Source organism: Schistocerca gregaria, chromosome 10 (assembly GCF_023897955.1).
Source record: "Schistocerca gregaria isolate iqSchGreg1 chromosome 10, iqSchGreg1.2, whole genome shotgun sequence".
Classification (NCBI taxonomy): domain Eukaryota; kingdom Metazoa; phylum Arthropoda; class Insecta; order Orthoptera; family Acrididae; genus Schistocerca; species Schistocerca gregaria.
Genome location: NC_064929.1, coordinates 22,334,142 through 22,349,494, shown reverse-complemented (window position 1 = coordinate 22,349,494; position 15,353 = coordinate 22,334,142). Strand labels below are relative to the sequence as shown.

At 48.7% G+C, this 15,353-nt stretch overlaps 2 non-coding genes across 2 annotated transcripts; both read right to left on the bottom strand.

Moving 5' to 3' along the window:
- Positions 1-11,784: 11,784 nt before the first annotated feature.
- Trnaa-ggc (transfer RNA alanine (anticodon GGC)) lies at positions 11,785-11,856 on the bottom strand. The gene has a single exon. It is a non-coding gene; the product is annotated as a tRNA-Ala (tRNA).
- A 3,097-nt stretch (positions 11,857-14,953) lies between these two features.
- On the bottom strand, positions 14,954-15,025 carry Trnaa-ggc (transfer RNA alanine (anticodon GGC)). The gene has a single exon. It is a non-coding gene; the product is annotated as a tRNA-Ala (tRNA).
- Between the last annotated feature and the right edge of the window lie 328 nt (positions 15,026-15,353).

The following is a 15,353-nucleotide window of genomic DNA, read 5'->3' as shown; positions in this document are numbered from 1 at the left end:
AGTGTAGGCGTGGGAGGAGGGTGCTTCCTGCGCACTAATAACAGCACGCTTGTCAATTGTTGATGCTAATCATTCGCTTGTATCTTCCTACACACATCTGCTGGTTGTGAATTATTCCACTTGCATGGCAAGGTGCGCATGTAGGTGTGTTAAAAATTCTGGTAGCACTGGGTATTGATCCCAGTTCCTCTCGCATACTAAGCGAGCGCTCTACCATCTGAGCTACGCCCGCCCCCCTCTCCCCGAAGACTAATGGTGCTTTATACAGCCATATAGACGACACAGACCCTTGCACTCCCATTATTCAGCAGACAAAACTACTCTTTATGTATCCGTTAGGGTGTCTTTCAGGTTTCGTGCATTATGTATCGAATCGTAGTTGGCCACAATGAAAGTGGCACGTATAACGTCGAAAATAGAATTCGGACACCGCTCTGAGTAAGACCAACGTGTTGTCCACCCTCTAGACTTCAATGAGGTTATGCCGCGATACCTAAGACAGATCTGCACTCGATGACACCTCGATAACAGCCGGTCCCCACACTTACATCTTGCTCTCCTTACGTCAGTATACATCATATCAGTCTGTGACGCTGGCTTTGCAACATCTTGCGTGCCTTTAGGTTCGCCGCGACCAACACTTACCATGCACTGACAACAAAAAATGTAGGCGCCGCGGCTTGAACACTGGACCTTTCACATGCCAAGCGAACGCTCTACCAACTGAGCTACGCCCCATGCACGAGCAAACTGCGCTATTCCCCATTCTTTGCGAATCAGATGCGCACGGACACGATGGTTGGTTGGTTTGTAGCGGTGAAGGGAGCAGAGTACAAAGGCGCGGACCCGTTCATATACACAAAAGTACCAAGTAGTTTCGATGCTCTGGTATTACAAATGAAAATTCCGTCTGTTTTTAACGTCTTAAATTGAAAGAGCCGTCACAAATTGCTCCGTTTTCACTCCTTGACGACAATCATACAGCACCTGAGGTAACAAACACATCTCGAGCCCCGTTGTGCACTCCATTATTCATGCCAACTCAGTGCCTCGCTCTTTACTACTGTGTACCAATCTTGTCGTCCAACTGCAAAACACTGGGCCACAATAAGTTTCCGCGTCTCCATTGCACTGCGCATACTACGAAACGCTCCCCAAACTTGGCACTCACCCTCGCAGCCGACTTTTCCGACTTTCCACGACGCTCACGCTAGTGACAGCATTATTTATAGTTCGACGTCGCGCCAAAGCGAATGAGCACATTTCGCCTACGGCTTAGGCCGCCCTCCTAGTGTGGCTGCTCGGTGTCTGCAGGCAGCGAGGGTCTGCAAGCTTCCTGTGTTCGCACCTATGTCACCTGTGCTTGCTTGTCAGAGACAGACTACCGCAAAACATACAACTCACTCCATGAATTGATTGCTACGGCATCTGTTATCAGCAGTCACAACTAACAACACCAGTAGCAGCTGACTGCATGCAAAGAATAGGAATGTGCAGTGGAATTTACGTGAACTCAGCGCAAGGCAGATCTTTCCGACATAGGCTTGAGAATCTTACAGAAACACTTGTACTGTTTCTAAATTAAGTGTAGGCGTGGGAGGAGGGTGCTTCCTGCGCACTAATAACAGCACGCTTGGCAATTGTGGATGCTAATCATTCGCTTGTATCTTCCTAGACACATCTGCTGGTTGTGAATTATTCCACTTGCATGGCAAGGTGCGCATGTAGGTGTGTTAAAAATTCTGGTAGCACTGGGTATTGATCCCAGTTCCTCTCGCATACTAAGCGAGCGCTCTACCATCTGAGCTACGACCGCCCCCCCGTAGACTAATGGTGCTACATACAGCCATATAGACGACACAGACCCTTGCACTCCCATTATTCAGCAGACAAACACTACTCTCTATGTATCCGTTAGGGTGTCTTTCAGGTTTCGTGCATTCTGTATCGAATCGTAGTTGGCCACAATGAAAGTGGCACGTATAACGTCGAAAATAGAATTCGGACACCGCTCTGAGTAAGACCAACGTGTTGTCCACCCTCTAGACTTCAATGAGGTTATGCCGCGATACCTAAGACAGATCTGCACTCGATGACACCTCGATAACAGCCGGTCCCCACACTTACATCTTGCTCTCCTTACGTCAGTATACATCATATCAGTCTGTGACGCTGGCTTTGCAACATCTTGCGTGCCTTTAGGTTCGCCGCGACCAACACTTACCATGCACTGACAACAAAAAATGTAGGCGCCGCGGCTAGAACACTGGACCTTTCACATGCCAAGCGAACGCTCTACCAACTGAGCTACGCCCTATGCACGAGCAAACTGCGCTATTCCCCATTCTTTGCGACTCAGATGCGCACGGACACGATGGTTGGTTGGTTCGTAGCGGTGAAGGGAGCAGAGTACAAAGGCGCGGACCCGTTCATATACACAAAAGTACCAAGTAGTTTCGATGCTCTGGTATTACAAATGAAAATTCCGTCTGTCTTTAACGTCTTAAATTGAAAGAGCCGTCACAAATTGCTCCGTTTTCACTCCTTGACGACAATCATACAGCACCTGAGGTAACAAACACATCTCGAGCCCCATTGTGCACTCCATTATTCATGCCAACTCAGTGCCTCGCTCTTTACTACTGTGTACCAATCTTGTCGTCCAACTGCAAAACACTGGGCCACAATAAGTTTCCGCGTCTCCATTGCACTGCGCATACTACGAAACGCTCCCCAAACTTGGCACTCACCCTCGCAGCCGACTTTTCCGACTTTCCACGACGCTCACGCAACGCTCACGCTAGTGACAGCGTTATTTATAGTTCGACGTCGCGCCAAAGCGAATGAGCACATTTCGGCTACGGCTTAGGCCGCCCTCCTAGTGTGGCTGCTCGGTGTCTGCAGGCAGCGAGGGTCTGCAAGCTTCCTGTGTTCGCACCTATGTCACCTGTGCTTGCTTGTCAGAGACAGACTACCGCAAAACATACAACTCACTCCATGAATTGATTGCTACGGCATCTGTTATCAGCAGTCACAACTAACAACACCAGTAGCAGCTGACTGCATGCAAAGAATAGGAATGTGCAGTGGAATTTACGTGAACTCAGCGCAAGGCAGATCTTTCTGACATAGGCTTGAGAATCTTAAGGGAACACTTGTACTGTTTCTAAATTAAGTGTAGGCGTGGGAGGAGGGTGCTTCCTGCGCACTAATAACAGCACGCTTGTCAATTGTGGATGCTAATCATTCGCTTGTATCTTCCTAGACACATCTGCTGGTTGTGAATTATTCCACTTGCATGGCAATGTGCGCATGTAGGTGTGTTAAAAATTCTGGAGGCACTGGGTATTGATCCCAGTTCCTCTTGCATACTAAGCGAGCGCTCTACCATCTGAGCTACGCCCGCCCCCCCGAAGACTAATGGTGCTACATACAGCCATATAGACGACACAGACCCTTGCACTCCCATTATTCAGCAGACAAACACTACTCTCTATGTATCCGTTAGGGTGTCTTTCAGGTTTCGTGCATTCTGTATCGAATCGTAGTTAGCCACAATGAAAGTGGCACGTATAACGTCGAAAATAGAATTCGGACAGCGCTCTGAGTAAGACCAACGTGTTGTCCACCCTCTAGACTTCAATGAGGTTAAGCCGCGATACCTAAGACAGATCTGCACTCGATGACACCTCGATAACAGCCGGTCCCCACACTTACATCTTGCTCTCCTTACGTCAGTATACATCATATCAGTCTGTGACGCTGGCTTTGCAACATCTTGCGTGCCTTTAGGTTCGCCGCGACCAACACTTACCATGCACTGACAACAAAAAATGTAGGCGCCGCGGCTTGAACACTGGACCTTTCACATGCCAAGCGAACGCTCTACCAACTGAGCTACGCCCCATGCACGAGCAAACTGCGCTATTCCCCATTCTTTGCGACTCAGATGCGCACGGACACGATGGTTGGTTGGTTTGTAGCGGTGACGGGAGCAGAGTACAAAGGCGCGGACCCGTTCATATACACAAAAGTACCAAGTAGTTTCGATGCTCTGGTATTACAAATGAAAATTCCGTCTGTTTTTAACGTCTTAAATTGAAAGAGCCGTCACAAATTGCTCCGTTTTCATTCCTTGACGACAATCATACAGCACCTGAGGTAACAAACACATCTCGAGCCCCATTGTGCACTCCATTATTCATGCCAACTCAGTGCCTCGCTCTTTACTACTGTGTACCAATCTTGTCGTCCAACTGCAAAACACTGGGCCACATTTAGTTTCCGCGTCTCCATTGCATTGCGCATACTACGAAACGCTCCCCAAACTTGGCACTCACCCTCGCAGCCGACTTTTCCGACTTTCCACGTCGCTCACGCAACGCTCACGCTAGTGACAGCATTATTTATAGTTCGACGTCGCGCCAAAGCGAATGAGCACATTTCGCCTACGGCTTAGGCCGCCCTCCTAGTGTGGCTGCTCGGTGTCTGCAGGCAGCGAGGGTCTGCAAGCTTCCTGTGTTCGCACCTATGTCACCTGTGCTTGCTTGTCAGAGACAGACTATCGGAAAACATACAACTCACTCCATGAATTGATTGCTACGGCATCTGTTATCAGCAGTCACAACTAGCAACACCAGTAGCAGCTGACTGCATGCAAAGAATAGGAATGTGCAGTGGGATTTACGTGAACTCAGCGCAAGGCAGATCTTTCCGACATAGGCTTGAGAATCTTACGGGAACACTTGTACTGTTTCTAAATTAAGTGTAGGCGTGGGAGGAGGGTGCTTCCTGCGCACTAATAACAGCACGCTTGTCAATTGTGGATGCTAATAATTCGCTTGTATCTTCCTAGACACATCTGCTGGTTGTGAATTATTCCACTTGCATGGCAAGGTGCGCATGTAGGTGTGTTAAAAATTCTGGAGGCACTGGGTATTGATCCCAGTTCCTCTCGCATACTAAGCGAGCGCTCTACCATCTGAGCTACGCCCGCCCCCCCGAAGACTAATGGTGCTACATACAGCCATATAGACGACACAGACCCTTGCACTCCCATTATTCAGCAGACAAACACTACTCTCTATGTATCCGTTAGGGTGTCTTTCAGGTTTCGTGCATTATGTATCGAATCGTAGTTGGCCACAATGAAAGTGGCACGTATAACGTCGAAAATAGAATTCGGACACCGCTCTGAGTAAGACCAACGTGTTGTCCACCCTCTAGACTTCAATGAGGTTAAGCCGCGATACCTAAGACAGATCTGCACTCGATGACACCTCGATAACAGCCGGTCCCCACACTTACATCTTGCTCTCCTTACGTCAGTATACATCATATCAGTCTGTGACACTGGCTTTGCAACATCTTGCGTGCCTTTAGGTTCGCGGCGACCAACACTTACCATGCACTGACCACAAAAAATGTAGGCGCCGCGGCTTGAACACTGGACCTTTCACATGCCAAGCGAACGCTCTACCAACTGAGCTACGCCCCATGCACGAGCAAACTGCGCTATTCCCCATTCTTTGCGACTCAGATGCGCACGGACACGATGGTTGGTTGGTTTGTAGCGGTGAAGGGAGCAGAGTACAAAGGCGCGGACCAGTTCATATACACAAAAGTTCCAAGTAGTTTGGATGCTCTGGTATTACAAATGCAAATTCCGTCTGTTTTTAACGTCTTAAATTGAAAGAGCCGTCACAAATTGCTCCGTTTTCACTCCTTGACGACAATCATACAGCACCGGAGGTAACAAACACATCTCGAGCCCCATTGTGCACTCCATTATTCATGCCAACTCAGTGCCTCGCTCTTTACTACTGTGTACCAATCTTGTCGTCCAACTGCAAAACACTGGGCCACAATAAGTTTCCGCGTCTCCATTGCACTGCGCATACTACGAACGGCTCCCCAAACTTGGCACTCACCCTCGCAGCCGACTTTTCCGACTATCCACGACGCTCACGCAACGCTCACGCTAGTGACAGCATTATTTATAGTTCGACGTCGCGCCAAAGCGAATGAGCACATTTCGCCTACGGCTTAGGCCGCCCTCCTAGTGTGGCTGCTCGGTGTCTGCAGGCAGCGAGGGTCTGCAGGCTTCCTGTGTTCGCACCTATGTCACCTGTGCTTGCTTGTCAGAGACAGACTACCGCAAAACATACAACTCACTCCATGAATTGATTGCTACGGCATCTGTTATCAGCAGTCACAACTAACAACACCAGTAGCAGCTGACTGCATGCAAAGAATAGGAATGTGCAGTGGAATTTACGTGAACTCAGCGCAAGGCAGATCTTTCCGACATAGGCTTGAGAATCTTACAGGAACACTTGTACTGTTTCTAAATTAAGTGTAGGCGTGGGAGGAGGGTGCTTCCTGCGCACTAATAACAGCACGCTTGTCAATTGTGGATGCTAATAATTCGCTTGTATCTTCCTAGACACATCTGCTGGTTGTGAATTATTCCACTTGCATGGCAAGGTGCGCATGTAGGTGTGTTAAAAATTATGGAGGCACTGGGTATTGATCCCAGTTCCTCTCGCATACTAAGCGAGGGCTCTACCATCTGAGCTACGCCCGCCCCCCCGAAGACTAATCGTGCTACATACAGCCATATAGACGACACAGACCCTTGCACTCCCATTATTCAGCAGACAAACACTACTCTCTATGTATCCGTTAGGGTGTCTTTCAGGTTTCGTGCATTATGTATCGAATCGTAGTTGGCCACAATGAAAGTGGCACGTATAACGTCGAAAATAGAATTCGGACACCGCTCTGAGTAAGACCAACGTGTTGTCCACCCTCTAGACTTCAATGAGGTTAAGCCGCGATACCTAAGACAGATCTGCACTCGATGACACCTCGATAACAGCCGGTCCCCACACTTACATCTTGCTCTCCTTACGTCAGTATACATCATATCAGTCTGTGACACTGGCTTTGCAACATCTTGCGTGCCTTTAGGTTCGCGGCGACCAACACTTACCATGCACTGACCACAAAAAATGTAGGCGCCGCGGCTTGAACACTGGACCTTTCACATACCAAGCGAACGCTCTACCAACTGAGCTACGCCCCATGCACGAGCAAACTGCGCTATTCCCCATTCTTTGCGACTCAGATGCGCACGGACACGATGGTTGGTTGGTTTGTAGCGGTGAAGGGAGCAGAGTACAAAGGCGCGGACCCGTTCATATACACAAAAGTTCCAAGTAGTTTGGATGCTCTGGTATTACAAATGCAAATTCCGTCTGTTTTTAACGTCTTAAATTGAAAGAGCCGTCACAAATTGCTCCGTTTTCACTCCTTGACGACAATCATACAGCACCTGAGGTAACAAACACATCTCGAGCCCCATTGTGCACTCCATTATTCATGCCAACTCAGTGCCTCGCTCTTTACTACTGTGTACCAATCTTGTCGTCCAACTGCAAAACACTGGGCCACAATAAGTTTCCGCGTCTCCATTGCACTGCGCATACTACGAACGGCTCCCCAAACTTGGCACTCACCCTCGCAGCCGACTTTTCCGACTATCCACGACGCTCACGCAACGCTCACGCTAGTGACAGCATTATTTATAGTTCGACGTCGCGCCAAAGCGAATGAGCACATTTCGCCTACGGCTTAGGCCGCCCTCCTAGTGTGGCTGCTCGGTGTCTGCAGGCAGCGAGGGTCTGCAGGCTTCCTGTGTTCGCACCTATGTCACCTGTGCTTGCTTGTCAGAGACAGACTACCGCAAAACATACAACTCACTCCATGAATTGATTGCTACGGCATCTGTTATCAGCAGTCACAACTAACAACACCAGTAGCAGCTGACTGCATGCAAAGAATAGGAATGTGCAGTGGAATTTACGTGAACTCAGCGCAAGGCAGATCTTTCCGACATAGGCTTGAGAATCTTACAGGAACACTTGTACTGTTTCTAAATTAAGTGTAGGCGTGGGAGGAGGGTGCTTCCTGCGCACTAATAACAGCACGCTTGTCAATTGTGGATGCTAATCATTCGCTTGTATCTTCCTAGACACATCTGCTGGTTGTGAATTATTCCACTTGCATGGCAAGGTGCGCGTGTAGGTGTGTTAAAAATTCTGGAAGCACTGGGTATTGATCCCAGTTCCTCTCGCATACTAAGAGAGCGCTCTACCATCTGAGCTACGCCCGCCCCCCCGAAGACTAATGGTGCTACATACAGCCATATAGACGACACAGACACTTGCACTCCCATTATTCAGCAGACAAACACTACTCTCTATGTATCCGTTAGGGTGTCTTTCAGGTTTCGTGCATTATGTATCGAATCGTAGTTGGCCACAATGAAAGTGGCACGTATAACGTCGAAAATAGAATTCGGACACCGCTCTGAGTAAGACCAACGTGTTGTCCACCCTCTAGACTTCAATGAGGTTAAGCCGCGATACCTAAGACAGATCTGCACTCGATGACACCTCGATAACAGCCGGTCCCCACACTTACATCTTAATCTCCTTACGTCAGTATACATCATATCAGTCTGTGACGCTGGCTTTCCAACATCTTGCGTGCCTTTAGGTTCGCCGCGATCAACACTTACCATGCACTGACAACAAAATATGGAGGCGCCGTGGCTTAAAACCTGGACGTTTCACATGCCAAGCGAACGCTCTACCAACTGAGCTACGCCCCATGCACGAGCAAACTGCGCTATTCCCCATTCTTTGCGACTCAGATGCGCACGGACACGATGGTTGGTTGGTTTGTAGCGGTTAAGGGAGCAGAGTACAAAGGCGCGGACCCGTTCATATACACAAAAGTTCCAAGTAGTTTCGATGCTCTGGTATTACAAATGCAAATTCCGTCTGTTTTTAACGTCTTAAATTCAAAGAGCCGTCACAAATTGCTCCGTTTTCACTCCTTGACGACAATCATACAGCACCTGAGGTAACAAACACATCTCGAGCCCCATTGTGCACTCCATTATTCATGCCAACTCAGTGCCTCGCTCTTTACTACTGTGTACCAATCTTGTCGTCCAACTGCAAAACACTGGGCCACAATAAGTTTCCACGTCTCCATTGCACTGCGCATACTACGAAACGCTCCCCAAACTTGGCACTCACCCTCGCAGCCGACTCTTCCGACCTTCCACGACGCTCACGCAACGCTCACGCTAGTGACAGCATTATTTATAGTTCGACGTCGCGCCAAAGCGAATGAGCACATTTCGCCTACGGCTTAGGCCGCCCTCCTAGTGTGGCTGCTCGGTGTCTGCAGGCAGCGAGGGTCTGCAGGCTTCCTGTGTTCGCACCTATGTCACCTGTGCTTGCTTGTCAGAGACAGACTACCGCAAAACATACAACTCACTCCATGAATTGATTGCTACGGCATCTGTTATCAGCAGTCACAACTAACAACACCAGTAGCAGCTGACTGCATGCAAAGAATAGGAATGTGCAGTGGAATTTACGTGAACTCAGCGCAAGGCAGATCTTTCCGACATAGGCTTGAGAATCTTACAGGAACACTTGTACTGTTTCTAAATTAAGTGTAGGCGTGGGAGGAGGGTGCTTCCTGCGCACTAATAACAGCACGCTTGTCAATTGTGGATGCTAATAATTCGCTTGTATCTTCCTAGACACATCTGCTGGTTGTGAATTATTCCACTTGCATGGCAAGGTACGCATGTAGGTGTGTTAAAAATTCTGGAGGCACTGGGTATTGATCCCAGTTCCTCTCGCATACTAAACGAGCGCTCTACCATCTGAGCTACGCCCGCCGCCCCGAAGACTAATGGTGCTACATACAGACATATAGACGACACAGACCCCTGCACTCCCATTATTCAGCAGACAAACACTACTCTCTGTGTATCCGTTAGGGTGTCTTTCAGGTTTCGTGCATTATCTATCGAATCGTAGTTGGCCACAATGAAAGTGGCACGTATAACGTCGAAAATAGAATTCGGACACCGCTCTGAGTAAGACCAACGTGTTGTCCACCCTCTAGACTTCAATGAGGTTAAGCCGCGATACCTAAGACAGATCTGCACTCGATGACACCTCGATAACAGCCGGTCCCCACACTTACATCTTGCTCTCCTTACGTCAGTATACATCATATCAGTCTGTGACGCTGGCTTTGCAACATCTTGCGTGCCTTTAGGTTCGCCGCGATCAACACTTATGATGCACTGACAACAAAATATGGAGGCGCCGCGGCTTGAACCCTGGACCTTTCACATGCCAAGCGAACGCTCTACCAACTGAGCTACGCCCCATGCACGAGCAAACTGCGCTATTCCCCATTCTTTGCGACTCAGATGCGCACGGACACGATGGTTGGTTGGTTTGTAGCGGTTAAGGGAGCAGAGTACAAAGGCGCGGACCCGTTCATATACACAAAAGTTCCAAGTAGTTTCGATGCTCTGGTATTACAAATGCAAATTCCGTCTGTTTTTAACGTCTTATATTCAAAGAGCCGTCACAAATTGCTCCGTTTTCACTCCTTGACGACAATCATACAGCACCTGAGGTAACAAACACATCTCGAGCCCCATTGTGCACTCCATTATTCATGCCAACTCAGTGCCTCGCTCTTTACTACTGTGTACCAATCTTGTCGTCCAACTGCAAAACACTGGGCCACAATAAGTTTCCACGTCTCCATTGCACTGCGCATACTACGAAACGCTCCCCAAACTTGGCACTCACCGTCGCAGCCGACTTTTCCGACTTTCCACGACGCTCACGCAACGCTCACGCTAGTGACAGCATTATTTATAGTTCGACGTCGCGCCAAAGCGAATGAGCACATTTCGCCTACGGCTTAGGCCGCCCTCCTAGTGTGGCTGCTCGGTGTCTGCAGGCAGCGAGGGTCTGCAAGCTTCCTGTGTTCGCACCTATGTCACCTGTGCTTGCTTGTCAGAGACAGACTACCGCAAAACATACAACTCACTCCATGAATTGATTGCTACGGCATCTGTTATCAGCAGTCACAACTAACAACACCAGTAGCAGCTGACTGCATGCAAAGAATAGGAATGTGCAGTGGAATTTACGTGAACTCAGCGCAAGGCAGATCTTTCCGACATAGGCTTGAGAATCTTACAGGAACACTTGTACTGTTTCTAAAATAAGTGTAGGCGTGGGAGGAGGCTGCTTCCTGCGCACTAATAACAGCACGCTTGTCAATTGTGGATGCTAATAATTCGCTTGTATCTTCCTAGACACATCTGCTGGTTGTGAATTATTCCACTTGCATGGCAAGGTACGCATGTAGGTGTGTTAAAAATTCTGGAAGCACTGGGTATTGATCCCAGTTCCTCTCGCATACTAAGCGAGCGCTCTACCATCTGAGCTACGCCCGCCCCCCCGAAGACTAATGGTGCTACATACAGCCATATAGACGACACAGACCCTTGCACTCCCATTATTCAGCAGACAAACACTACTCTCTATGTATCCGTTAGGGTGTCTTTCAGGTTTCGTGCATTATGTATCGAATCGTAGTTGGCCACAATGAAAGTGGCACGTATAACGTCGAAAATAGAATTCGGACACCGCTCTGAGTAAGACCAACGTGTTGTCCACCCTCTAGACTTCAATGAGGTTAAGCCGCGATACCTAAGACAGATCTGCACTCGATGACACCTCGATAACAGCCGGTCCCCACACTTACATCTTGCTCTCCTTACGTCAGTATACATCATATCAGTCTGTGACGCTGGCTTTGCAACATCTTGCGTGCCTTTAGGTTCGCCGCGATCAACACTTACCATGCACTGACAACAAAAAATGGTGGCGCCGCGGCTTGAACACTGGACCTTTCACATGCCAAGCGAACGCTCTACCAACTGAGCTACGCCCCATGCACGAGCAAACTGCGCTATTCCCCATTCTTTGCGACTCAGATGCGCACGGACACGATGGTTGGTTGGTTTGTAGCGGTGAAGGGAGCAGAGTACAAAGGCGCGGACCCGTTCATATACACAAAAGTTCCAAGTAGTTTCGATGCTCTGGTATTACAAATGCAAATTCCGTCTGTTTTTAACGTCTTAAATTGAAAGAGCCGTCACAAATTGCTCCGTTTTCACTCCTTGACGACAATCATACAGCACCTGAGGTAACAAACACATCTCGTGCCCCATAGTGCACTCCATTATTCATGCCAACTCAGTGCCTCGCTCTTTACTACTGTGTACCAATCTTGTCGTCCAACTGCAAAACACTGGGCCACATTTAGTTTCCGCGTCTCCATTGCATTGCGCATACTACGAAACGCTCCCCAAACTTGGCACTCACCCTCGCAGCCGACTTTTCCGACTTTCCACGTCGCTCACGCAACGCTCACGCTAGTGACAGCATTATTTATAGTTCGACGTCGCGCCAAAGCGAATGAGCACATTTCGCCTACGGCTTAGGCCGCCCTCCTATTGTGGCTGCTCGGTGTCTGCAGGCAGCGAGGGTCTGCAAGCTTCCTGTGTTCGCACCTATGTCACCTGTGCTTGCTTGTCAGAGACAGACTACCGCAAAACATACAACTCACTCCATGAATTGATTGCTACGGCATCTGTTATCAGCAGTCACAACTAACAACACCAGTAGCAGCTGACTGCATGCAAAGAATAGGAATGTGCAGTGGAATTTACGTGAACTCAGCGCAAGGCAGATCTTTCCGACATAGACTTGAGAATCTTACAGGAACACTTGTACTGTTTCTAAATTACGTGTAGGCGTGGGAGGAGGGTGCTTCCTGCGCACTAATAACAGCACGCTTGTCAATTGTGGATGCTAATCATTCGCTTGTATCTTCCTAGACACATCTGCTGGTTGTGAATTATTCCACTTGCATGGCAAGGTGCGCATGTAGGTGTGTTAAAAATTCTGGAGGCACTGGGTATTGATGCCAGTTCCTCTCGCATACAAAGCGAGCGCTCTACCATCTGAGCTACGCCCGCCCCCCCGAAGACTAATGGTGCTACATACAGCCATATAGACGACACAGACCCTTGCACTCCCATTATTCAGCAGACAAACACTACTCTCTATGTATCCGTTTGGGTGTCTTTCAGGTTTCGTGCATTCTATATCGAATCGTATTTGGCCACAATGAAAGTGGCACGTATAACGTCGAAAATAGAATTCGGACAGCGCTCTGAGTAAGACCAACGTGTTGTCCACCCTCTAGACTTCAATGAGGTTAAGCCGCGATACCTAAGACAGATCTGCACTCGATGACACCTCGATAACAGCCGGTCCCCACACTTACATCTTGCTCTCCTTACGTCAGTATACATCATATCAGTCTGTGACGCTGGCTTTGCAACATCTTGCGTGCCTTTAGGTTCGCCGCGACCAACACTTACCATGCACTGACAACAAAAAATGTAGGCACCACGGCTTGAACACTGGACCTTTCACATGCCAAGCGAACGCTCTACCAACTGAGCAACGCCCCATGCACGAGCAAACTGCGCTATTCCCCATTCTTTGCGACTCAGATGCGCACGGACACGATGGTTGGTTGGTTTGTAGCGGTGAAGGGAGCAGAGTACAAAGGCGCGGACCCGTTCATATACACAAAAGTACCAATTAGTTTCGATGCTCTGGTATTACAAATGAAAATTCCGTCTGTTTTTAACGTCTTAAATTGAAAGAGCCGTCACAAATTGCTCCGTTTTCACTCCTTGACGACAATCATACAGCACCTGAGGTAACAAACACATCTCGAGCCCCATTGTGCACTCCATTATTCATGCCAACTCAGTGCCTCGCTCTTTACTACTGTGTACCAATCTTGTCGTCCAACTGCAAAACACTGGGCCACAATAAGTTTCCGCGTCTCCATTGCACTGCGCATACTACGAAACGCTCCCCAAACTTGGCACTCACCCTCGCAGCCGACTTTTCCCACTTTCCACGACGCTCACGCTAGTGACAGCATTATTTATAGTTCGACGTCGCGCCAAAGCGAATGAGCACATTTCGCCTACGGCTTAGGCCGCCCTCCTAGTGTGGCTGCTCGGTGTCTGCAGGCAGCGAGGGTCTGCAAGCTTCCTGTGTTCGCACCTATGTCACCTGTGCTTGCTTGTCAGAGACAGACTACCGCAAAACATACAACTCACTCCATGAATTGATTGCTACGGCATCTGTTATCAGCAGTCACAACTAACAACACCAGTAGCAGCTGACTGCATGCAAAGAATAGGAATGTGCAGTGGAATTTACGTGAACTCAGCGCAAGGCAGATCTTTCCGACATAGGCTTGAGAATCTTACAGGAACACATGTACTGTTTCTAAAATAAGTGTAGGCGTGGGAGGAGGCTGCTTCCTGCGCACTAATAACAGCACGCTTGTCAATTGTGGATGCTAATAATTCGCTTGTATCTTCCTAGACACATCTGCTGGTTGTGAATTATTCCACTTGCATGGCAAGGTACGCATGTAGGTGTGTTAAAAATTCTGGAAGCACTGGGTATTGATCCCAGTTCCTCTCGCATACTAAGCGAGCGCTCTACCATCTGAGCTACGCCCGCCGCCCCGAAGACTAATGGTGCTACATACAGCCATATAGACGACACAGACCCTTGCACTCCCATTATTCAGCAGACAAACACTACTCTCTATGTATCCGTTAGGGTGTCTTTCAGGTTTCGTGCATTATGTATCGAATCGTAGTTGGCCACAATGAAAGTGGCACGTATAACGTCGAAAATAGAATTCGGACACCGCTCTGAGTAAGACCAACGTGTTGTCCACCCTCTAGACTTCAATGAGGTTAAGCCGCGATACCTAAGACAGATCTGCACTCGATGACACCTCGATAACAGCCGGTCCCCACACTTACATCTTGCTCTCCTTACGTCAGTATACATCATATCAGTCTGTGACGCTGGCATTGCAACATCTTGCGTGCCTTTAGGTTCGCCGCGATCAACACTTACCATGCACTGACAACAAAAAATGGTGGCGCCGCGGCTTGAACCCTGGACCTTTCACATGCCAAGCGAACGCTCTACCAACTGAGCTACGCCCCATGCACGAGCAAACTGCGCTATTCCCCATTCTTTGCGACTCAGATGCGCACGGACACGATGGTTGGTTGGTTTGTAGCGGTGAAGGGAGCAGAGTACAAAGGCGCGGACCTGTTCAAATACACAAAAGTTCCAAGTAGTTTCGATGCTCTGGTATTACAAATGCAAATTCCGTCTGTTTTTAACGTCTTAAATTGAAAGAGCCGTCACAAATTGCTCCGTTTTCACTCCTTGACGACAATCATACAGCACCTGAGGTAACAAACACATCTCGAGCCCCATTGTGCACTCCATTATTCATGCCAACTCAGTGCCTCGCTCTTTACTACT